At 37.4% G+C, this 12,519-nt stretch overlaps 1 long non-coding RNA gene across 3 annotated transcripts in view; it reads right to left on the bottom strand.

Moving 5' to 3' along the window:
• Positions 1 to 12,519, bottom strand: part of LOC130343845 (uncharacterized) — a 136,534-nt gene that overhangs the window by 74,928 nt on the left and 49,087 nt on the right. For 2 of the 3 annotated variants that reach the window (XR_008882998.1, XR_008883000.1), the window contains exon 2: positions 9,698 to 9,776. The exons of the other annotated variant lie outside the window; for it this stretch is intronic. This is a non-coding gene — a long non-coding RNA (uncharacterized LOC130343845). The remainder of the gene's footprint in view (positions 1 to 9,697; positions 9,777 to 12,519) is intronic. 3 annotated transcript variants of the gene reach the window in all.

Below are 12,519 nucleotides of genomic sequence, written 5' to 3'. Positions count from 1 at the left end.
TACTAAGCAGTGTATATATATATATAGGACAGGAGAAGTTATACTGTGCAGTGTATATATATACAGGACAGAAGTGATACTGAGCAGTATATATATATATATATATACATACACAGGACAAGAGAAGTTATACTGAGCAGTGTATATATATATATATACAGGACAGGAGAAGTTATACTGTGCAGTGTATATATATACAGGACAGAAGTGATACTGAGCAGTATATATATATATATATATATATATACAGGACAGGAGAAGTTATACTGAGAAACTCTTTTATTTTATATAAAGTACAAAACATAAACCAACATAACATCCAGAACAATGATAATGAAATGAACATAAATAAACCTCATACATAACAAATCCTAATAACACAAACACAATCCCTTCAGGTCCAGGACAACACACACTCCATACCTATATATACACCTATATACACCACATACCTATATATACACTACATACCTATATATACACCTGTATACACCACATACCTATATATACACTACATACCTATATATACACCTATATACACCACATACCTATATATACACTACATACCTATATATACACCTGTATACACCACATACCTATATACACACTCCATACCTATATATACACCTGTATACACCACATACCTATATATACACCTGTATACACCACATACCTATATATACACCTGTATACACCACATACCTATATATACACCACATACCTATATATACACTAAATACCTATATATACACCACATACCTATATATACACTACATACCTATATATACACTACATACCTATATATACTCCTGTATACACCACATACCTATATATACACCACATACCTATATATACACTACATACCTATATATACACCACATACCTATATATACACTACATACCTATATATACACCTATATACACCACATACCTATATATACACCACATACCTATATAAACACTACATACCTATATATACACCTATATACACCACATACCTATATATACACTACATACCTATATATACACCTGTATACACCACATACCTATATACACACTCCATACCTATATATACACCTGTATACACCACATACCTATATATACACCTGTATACACCACATACCTATATATACACCTGTATACACCACATACCTATATATACACCACATACCTATATATACACTAAATACCTATATATACACCACATACCTATATATACACTACATACCTATATATACACTACATACCTATATATACTCCTGTATACACCACATACCTATATATACACCACATACCTATATATACACTACATACCTATATATACACCACATACCTATATATACACTACATACCTATATATACACCTATATACACCACATACCTATATATACACTACATACCTATATATACACCTGTATACACCACATACCTATATACACACTCCATACCTATATATACACCTGTATACACCACATACCTATATATACATTTGTATACACCACATACCTATATATACACCTGTATACACCACATACCTATATATACACCTGTATACACCACATACCTATATATACACCACATACCTATATATACACTAAATACCTATATATACACCACATACCTATATATACACTACATACCTATATATACACTACATACCTATATATACTCCTGTATACACCACATACCTATATATACACCACATACCTATATATACACTACATACCTATATATACACCACATACCTATATAAACACTACATACCTATATATACACCTATATACACCACATACCTATATATACACTACATACCTATATATACACCTGTATACACCACATACCTATATACACACTCCATACCTATATATACACCTGTATACACCACATACCTATATATACACCTGTATACACCACATACCTATATATACACCTGTATACACCACATACCTATATATACACCACATACCTATATATACACTAAATACCTATATATACACCACATACCTATATATACACTACATACCTATATATACACTACATACCTATATATACTCCTGTATACACCACATACCTATATATACACTACATACCTATATATACACTACATACCTATATATACACCACATACCTATATATACACTACATACCTATATATACACCTGTATACACCACATACCTATATATACACTACATACCTATATATGCACCTGTATACACCACATACCTATATATACACTACATACCTATATATACACCTGTATACACCACATACCTATGTATACACTACATACCTATATATACACCTGTATACACCACATACCTATATATACACCACATACCTATATATACACTACATACCTATATATACACACTACATACCTATATATACACTACATACCTATATATACACACTACATACCTATATATACACTACATACCTATATATACACTACATACCTATATATACACACTACATACCTATATATACACTACATACCTATATATACACACTACATACCTATATATACACTACATACCTATATATACACTACATACCTATATATACACCACATACCTATATATACACTACATACCTATATATACACACTACATACCTATATATACACCACATACCTATATATACACACTACATGCCTATATATACACTACATACCTATATACACTACATACCTATATACACTACATACCTATATATACACACCACATACCTATATATACACCACATACCTATATATATACATACACACACACTACATACCTATATATACACCTCTATACACCACATACCTATATATACACCACATACCTATATATACACCTGTATACAACACATACCTATATATACACACTACATACCTATATATACACCACATACCTATATATACACCACATACCTATATATACACCACATACCTATATATACACTACATACCTATATATACACCTGTATACACCACATACCTATATATACACTACATACCTATATATACACCTGTATACACCACATACCTATATATACACACTACATGCCTATATATACACCTATATACACCACATACCTATATATACACCTGTATACACCACATACCTATATATACACCTGTATACACCACATACCTATATATACACACTACATACCTATATATACACCTATATACACCACATACCTATATATACACTACATACCTATATATACACACTACATACCTATATATACACCTGTATACAACACATACCTATATATACACACTACATACCTATATATACACCACATACCTATATATATACCACATACCTATATATACACACACTACATACCTATATATACACCTGTATACACCACATACCTATATATACACACTACATACCTATATATACACCACATACCTATATACACACACTACATACCTATATATACACCACATACCTATATACACACACTACATACCTATATATACACCACATACCTATATACACACACTACATACCTATATATACACACCACATACCTATATACACACACTACATACCTATATATACATACACACTACATACCTAAATATACACACTACATACCTATATATACACCACATACCTATATACACACACTATATACCTATATATATACACACTACATACCTATATATACACCTGTATACACCACATACCTATATATACACTACATACCTATATATACACCTGTATACACCACATACCTATATATACACACTACATACCTATATACACTACATACCTATATATACACCACATACCTATATATACACACCCTACATACCTATATACACTACATACCTACATATACACACTACATACCTATATATATACACACTACATACCTATATATACACACACTACATACCTATATATATATATATATACACACACTACATACCTATATATACACCAGTATACACCACATACCTACATATACACACCAGTGGCGTTGGTAGGGTTGGTGTCACCCGGTGCGGTAGAAAATGGTGTCACCCCCATACCTCCCCCCCCCCAGTAAGTTTTTAGCCTGTTGTGACAGACACCACTGTTGTAGCGCATTGTGAGAAATTCCAGTATAATAATCAGATATACCAGTTGCCACAGAATAGGAAAGTGTTAAAGAAGTATTCACCATTTAAATATACAGCTCCCAGAATTACTTAAAGGGGTACTCCACTGGAAAACATTTACTTTTATATCAACTGGTGCCAGAAAGTTAAACAGATTTTTAAATTAAAAAAAATAGAATATTAGTCCTCAGCTCAATATCAGAAAAAAGATTAATGGGGGATGTCTGGTATCAATAATAGAGAAAAAACACAATTAGTGTATAAATGGTAATTAATAAATATTAAATAGTGCGTTCCCGCAGGGCCCTGCGGTAGCGCACAATTAGTTAAAAAAGAAATATAAAATACAACAAGTAGTTACACTACAGAGCGAGTGTATCTATTAAGGCTAACAGCCGTATAATGATGCACTGGATGATACACTGGGTGATGGTGTGTTAAAGTGTTACTCTGATCAGAATAATAGTAAATTCAGTGTGTACAAAAATAAGAATAAAAATAATAATAATAAAACGTTCCTCCTGGAAAGAAAAATGGTTTGATGGAAAAAATGGATGATACAAGAAAAATAAGTCCTGAAAAATAGGTCCTGAAAGTGAAAAGTAGCAGTCCTGTAAATGGTGGAGTTATGACCTGTAGGATGGATCCTATAATTGGCCTAAAATAATGTCCTGCAAAAAATAATGTCCTGCAAAAAAACGTACACTGTATATGGTGATACCATAAGAATTGTTTGAATAGTGGATATTGCAATTAAATCGCTGTTGCCGGTTTCTCCACTCCACAGCCTATAAATAGAAATAAAGTCACTGGCACGATTGTGCCACTCACCGCACCGCTGATGGACAGATGGATGATGGACGAATGAGCTCTAGCCGGGGCGGCGTGATGGTCGCGGGATAGACAGCCGTTCTCACCGGCGAGCTGTCCCTTGGCGTCAGGTGTACTCTAGCCGGGGCGGAGTGTTGGTCGCAGAATCTCCAGCCGCTCTCACCGGCGAGTTAACTCTTGGCGTCTGACGTAGCAGGTCAGCTGATGGCAGGTCAGCTGACCTTGTGCGGGAGGTTAGTTGGTGCTAAATGATGTTGTATAGTAATGCTGCATGCAGATAGAGATGTTGATCCAATGGTGGAGGGTTCGACACCGGTTCAGCAGATGAATTTAAGTACCGGACCATGTAATGAATGGATAGTGGATGAAGTCTCTCCAGAGAGGAACTATCCGATAGATGCTTGTATAACCGCAACTGTAGTGTGAACTAGACCAATAAAAGAGGCTCAATCTCGGTCACCAAACGCGTTTCGGGGTTCAGAGCAGATAAGTAATACCCCTTCCTCAGTGGTGTACCACATACCGCCCCGGCTAGAGTACACCTGACGCCAAGGGACAGCTCGCCGGTGAGAACGGCTGTCTATCCCGCGACCATCACGCCGCCCCGGCTAGAGCTCATTCGTCCATCATCCATCTGTCCATCAGCGGTGCGGTGAGTGGCACAATCGTGCCAGTGACTTTATTTCTATTTATAGGCTGTGGAGTGGAGAAACCGGCAACAGCGATTTAATTGCAATATCCACTATTCAAACAATTCTTATGGTATCACCATATACAGTGTACGTTTTTTTGCAGGACATTATTTTTTGCAGGACATTATTTTAGGCCAATTATAGGATCCATCCTACAGGTCATAACTCCACCATTTACAGGACTGCTACTTTTCACTTTCAGGACCTATTTTTCAGGACTTATTTTTCTTGTATCATCCATTTTTTCCATCAAACCATTTTTCTTTCCAGGAGGAACGTTTTATTATTATTATTTTTATTCTTATTTTTGTACACACTGAATTTACTATTATTCTGATCAGAGTAACACTTTAACACACCATCACCCAGTGTATCATCCAGTGTATCATTATACGGCTGTTAGCCTTAATAGATACACTCGCTCTGTAGTGTAACTACTTGTTGTATTTTATATTTCTTTTTTAACTAATTGTGCGCTACCGCAGGGCCCTGCGGGAACGCACTATTTAATATTTATTAAATACCATTTATACACTAATTGTGTTTTTTCTCTATTATTGATACCAGACATCCCCCATTAATCTTTTTTCTGATATTGAGCTGAGGACTAATATTCTATTTTTTTCACTTTTCTGCATCTCTCTGTGGGGGAGAGCTTTTAGTTAACCTCGCTCATTTTTCTGTGGTTGAGCTACACATATCTACATTTCCCCAGATTTTTAAATTACTTCTATTTAAAATCTTAATCCTTACAGTACTTATTTAAGCTGTTGTATTCTCCACAGGAAGTTGTGTAGTTCTTTCCAGTCTGTCCACAGTGCTCTGTCTGTCCATGTCAGGTACTGTCCAGAGCAGGATAGGTTTGCAATGGGGATTTGCTCCTACTATGGACAGTTCTTGACATGGACAGAGGTGTCAGCACAGAGCACTGTGGTCAGACAGAAAATAAATTAAAAAAGAAAAGAACTTCCTGTGAATCACTTATACAGCAGCTAATAAGTACTGGAAGTACTGGATTAAGATTTTTAAATAGAAGTAATTTATAAATCTGTTTAACTTTGTAGCACCAGTTGATTAAAACATTTTTCCCAGTAGAGTACCCCTTTATGCAGTGGTGAGGTTATTCTGGGAGTTGTAGTTTCACTCATCATAACTGTAGAACTGACAAGTGACTCCAGCTCTGATAGAACACAGAGAGGAGAATGTACAATGATATCAGTGATTACAGGTGACATCTTCTCTATAGTGAGAAGAATACACAATGATATCAGTGATTACAGGTGACATCTTCTCTATAGTGAGGAGAATACACAATGATATCAGTGATTACAGGTGACGTCTTCTCTATAGTGAGGAGAATACACAATGATATCAGTGACTACAGGTGACATCTTCTCTATAGTGAGGAGAATACACAATGATATCAGTGATTACAGGTGACATCTTCTCTATAGTGAGGAGAATACACAATGATATCAGTGATTACAGGTGACGTCTTCTCTATAGTGAGGAGAATACACAATGATATCAGTGACTACAGGTGACGTCTTCTCTATAGTGAGGAGAATACACAATGATATCAGTGACTACAGGTGACGTCTTCTCTATAGTGAGGAGAATACACAATGATATCAGTGATTACAGGTGACGTCTTCTCTATAGTGAGGAGAATGTACAATGATATCAGTGACTACAGGTGACGTCTTCTCTATAGTGAGGAGAATACACAATGATATCCGTGACTACAGGTGACGTCTTCTCTATAGTGAGGAGGATACACAATGATATCAGTGACTACAGGTGACGTCTTCTCTATAGTGAGGAGAATACACAATGATATCAGTGATTACAGGTGACCTCTTCTCTATAGTGAGGAGAATACAGAATGGTATCAGTGACTACAGGTGACGTCTTCTCTATAGTGAGGAGAATACACAATGATATCAGTGATTACAGGTGACGTCTTCTCTATAGTGAGGAGAATGTACAATGATATCAGTGACTACAGGTGACATCTTCTCTATAGTGAGGAGAATACAGAATGGTATCAGTGACTACAGGTGACGTCTTCTCTATAGTGAGGAGAATGTACAATGATATCAGTGACTACAGGTGACGTCTTCTCTATAGTGAGGAGAATACACAATGATATCAGTGATTACAGGTGACGTCTTCTCTATAGTGAGGAGAATACACAATGATATCAGTGACTACAGGTGACGTCTTCTCTATAGTGAGGAGAATACACAATGATATCAGTGACTACAGGTGACGTCTTCTCTATAGTGAGGAGAATGTACAATGATATCAGTGATTACAGGTGACGTCTTCTCTATAGTGAGGAGGATACACAATGATATCAGTGACTACAGGTGACGTCTTGTCTATAGTGAGGAGAATACACAATGATATCAGTGATTACAGGTGACGTCTTCTCTATAGTGAGGAGAATACACAATGATATCAGTGACTACAGGTGACGTCTTCTCTATAGTGAGGAGAATACACAATGATATCAGTGACTACAGGTGACGTCTTCTCTATAGTGAGGAGAATACACAATGATATCAGTGATTACAGGTGACGTCTTCTCTATAGTGAGGAGAATATACAATGATATCAGTGACTACAGGTGACGTCTTCTCTATAGTGAGGAGAATACACAATGATATCAGTGACTACAGGTGACGTCTTCTCTATAGTGAGGAGAATACACAATGATATCAGTGATTACAGGTGACGTCTTCTCTATAGTGAGGAGAATACACAATGATATCAGTGATTACAGGTGACGTCTTCTCTATAGTGAGGAGGATACACAATGATATTGTCACGGTGCCGGCTGGCAGGAGGTGGATCCTCTGTGCCAGAGAGGGATTGGCGTGGACCGTGCTAGTGGACCGGTTCTAAGTCACTACTGGTTTTCACCAGAGCCCGCCGCAAAGCGGGATGGTCTTGCTGCGGCGGTAGTGACCAGGTCGTATCCACTAGCAACGGCTCAACCTCTCTGGCTGCTGAAGATAGGCGCGGTACAAGGGAGTAGACAGAAGCAAGGTCGGACGTAGCAGAAGGTCGGGGGCAGGCGGCAAGATTCGTAGTCAGGGTGGATAGCAGAAGTTCTGGTACACAGGCTATGGACACACAAACGCTTTCACTGGCACAAGGCAACAAGATCCGGCAAGGGAGTGCATGGGAGGAGGTCAGATATAGTCAGGGAGCAGGTGGAAGCCAATAAAGCTAATTGGGCCAGGCACCAATCATTGGTGCACTGGCCCTTTAAGTCTCAGGGAGCTGGCGCGCGCGCGCCCTAGAGAGCGGAGCCGCGCGCGCCAGCACATGACAGCAGGGGACGGGAACGGGTAAGTGACCTGGGATGCGATTCGCGAGCGGGCGCGTCCCGCTGTGCGAATCGCATCCCCGACGGCCATGACAGTGCAGCGCTCCCGGTCAGCGGGACCGACCGGGGCGCTGCGGAGAGAGAGACGCCGTACGCGCTCCGGGGAGGAGCGGGGACCCGGAGCGCTAGGCGTAACAGATATCAGTGACTACAGGTGACGTCTTGTCTATAGTGAGGAGAATACTTAATGATATCAGTGATTACAGGTGACGTCTTCTCTATAGTGAGGAGAATACACAATGATATCAGTGACTACAGGTGACGTCTTCTCTATAGTGAGGAGAATACACAATGATATCAGTGACTACAGGTGACGTCTTCTCTATAGTGAGGAGAATACACAATGATATCAGTGATTACAGGTGACGTCTTCTCTATAGTGAGGAGAATACACAATGATATCAGTGACTACAGGTGACGTCTTCTCTATAGTGAGGAGAATACACAATGATATCAGTGACTACAGGTGACGTCTTCTCTATAGTGAGGAGAATACACAATGATATCAGTGATTACAGGTGACGTCTTCTCTATAGTGAGGAGAATACACAATGATATCAGTGACTACAGGTGACGTCTTCTCTATAGTGAGGAGAATACACAATGATATCAGTGATTACAGGTGATGTCTTCTCTATAGTCTTCACTTATCTAATTCAGAAGAAACATACCGCCGGGTCCAGCTAAAACTTCTGTCTGCAGAATGTGACGCCCAGACGTCTCCTCACTATGTCAGCGCATTCTCATCCTCTATATGAAAACAATAATTATTATAAACCTGCCAGACACTGTATCCTCTAAATATAATACTACTGTACACTATACTCTTTGATTATAAACCTTCCATACACCATACCCACTGAATATAATACTACCACACACTGTACATTCTGAATACCAACACATACTGTACACTCTGAATATAAATCTGCCACATACTGTACCCTCTGAATATACCGCCACACACTGTACCCTCAGAATATAAATCTGCCACATACTGTACCCTCTGAATATACCGCCACACATTGTACCCTCTGAATATAATTCTGCCACATACTGTACCCTCTGAATATAAATCTGGTGGTGTTGCTAGTTGATGATGGGGGTGCTAGTACTGGGGAGGTGTTGCTGGAGGATGATGAGGGTGCTACTGGCCATCCCCCCTGGCAGTATCACCCCCATCGTACATCGTCAGGATCATCCTCCTGGCAGGAGCACCCCCATCATCCACCATCAGGATCTGCTGATGGAGGTGCTGCTGCTGGGAGGGGGGGGGTTGCTGGTGGATGATGAGGGTGCTACTGCCAGGGGGGGGGGAGCATTAGGTAGGCAGCAGTTCCCCCACTTAAGGTAGGTAGCAGTTCCCCCACATTAGGTAGGTAGCAGTTCTCCACATTAGGTAGGCAGCAGTTCCCCCACATTAGGTATGTAGCAGTTTCCCCTCATTAGGTAGCATATATTCCCCACATTTGGTACCAGTTACCCCACATTAGGTAGTAATTTCCCCACATTAAGTAGCACAAATTCCACACATTAGGTAGCACAAATTCCACACATTAGGTAGCACAGATTCCACACATTAGGTAGAAGTTTCCCCACATTAGGTAGCACATTAGGTAGCACAGAATCCCCCCATACATGTATACAACCCCTATACATATATACAACTCCTATACATATATACAACCCCTATACATATATACAGCCCCTATACATATATACAACTCCTATACATATATACAACTCCTATACATATATGCAACCCTTATACATATATACACCCCCTATACATATATACAACCCCTATATATATACAACCCCTATACATATATACAACCCCTACACATATATACAACTCATATACATATATACAACCCCTATATATATATATATACAACCCCTATACATATATACAACCCTTATACAATATACAGTCCCTATACATATATACAACTCCTATTCATATATACAACCCCTATACATATATACAACTCCTATACATATATACAGCCCCTATACATATATACAACCCCTATACATATATACAACCCCTATACATATATACAACCCTTATACAATATACAGTCCCTATACATATATACAACCCTTACACAATATACAGTCCCTATACATATATACAACCCCTATACATATATACAACTCCTATACATATATACAACTCCTATACATATATACAGCCCCTATACATATATACAACCCCTATACATATATACAACCCTTATACAATATACAGTCCCTATACATATATACAACTCCTATTCATATATACAACCCCTATACATATACAGTCCCTATACATATATACAACCCCTATACATATATACAACTCCTATACATATATACAACCCCTATACATATATACAACCCCTATACATATATACAACCCTTATGCAATATACAGTCCCTATACATATATACAACTCCTATTCATATATACAACCCCTATACATAGACAGTCCCTATACATATATACAACCCCTATACATATATACAACTCCTATACATATATACAACCCATATACATATATACAACTCCTATACATATATACAGCCCCTATACATATATACAACCCCTATACATATATACAACTCCTATACATATATACAACTCCTGTACATATATACAACTCCTATACATATATACAGCCCCTATACATATATACAACTCCTATACATATATACAGCCCCTATACATATATACAACTCCTATACATATATACAACTCCTATACATATATGCAACCCTTATACATATATGCAACCCCTATACATATATACAACTCCTATACATATATACAGCCCCTATACATATATACAACTCCTATACATATATACAACCCCTATACATATATGCAACCCTTATACAATATACAGTCACTATACATATATACAACCCCTATACATATATACAACTCCTATACATATATACAACCCCTATACATATATACAACCCCTATACATATATACAGCCCCTATACATATATACAACTCCTATACATATATACAACTCCTATACATATATGCAACCCTTATACATATATACACCCCCTATACATATATACAACCCCTATACATATATGCAACCCTTATACAATATACAGTCCCTATACATATATACAGCCCCTATACATATATACAACTCCTATACATATATACAACCCCTATACATATATACAACTCCTATACATATATACAACCCCTATACATATATACATATATACAACCCCTATACATATATACAACCCTTATACAATATACAGTCCCTATACATATATACAACTCCTATTCATATATACAACCCCTATACATATATACAACTCCTATACATATATACAGCCCCTATACATATATACAACCCCTCTACATATATACAACCCTGATACAATATACAGTCCCTATACATATATACAACCCCTATACATATATACAACCCCTATACATATATACAACCCTTATACAATATACAGTCCCTA

This window comes from Hyla sarda, unplaced genomic scaffold, assembly GCF_029499605.1.
Source record: "Hyla sarda isolate aHylSar1 unplaced genomic scaffold, aHylSar1.hap1 scaffold_69, whole genome shotgun sequence".
In the NCBI taxonomy this organism is placed as follows: domain Eukaryota; kingdom Metazoa; phylum Chordata; class Amphibia; order Anura; family Hylidae; genus Hyla; species Hyla sarda.
The sequence above is the reverse complement of the archived record's forward strand: the minus strand, read 5'-3'. Positions and strand labels throughout refer to the sequence as shown.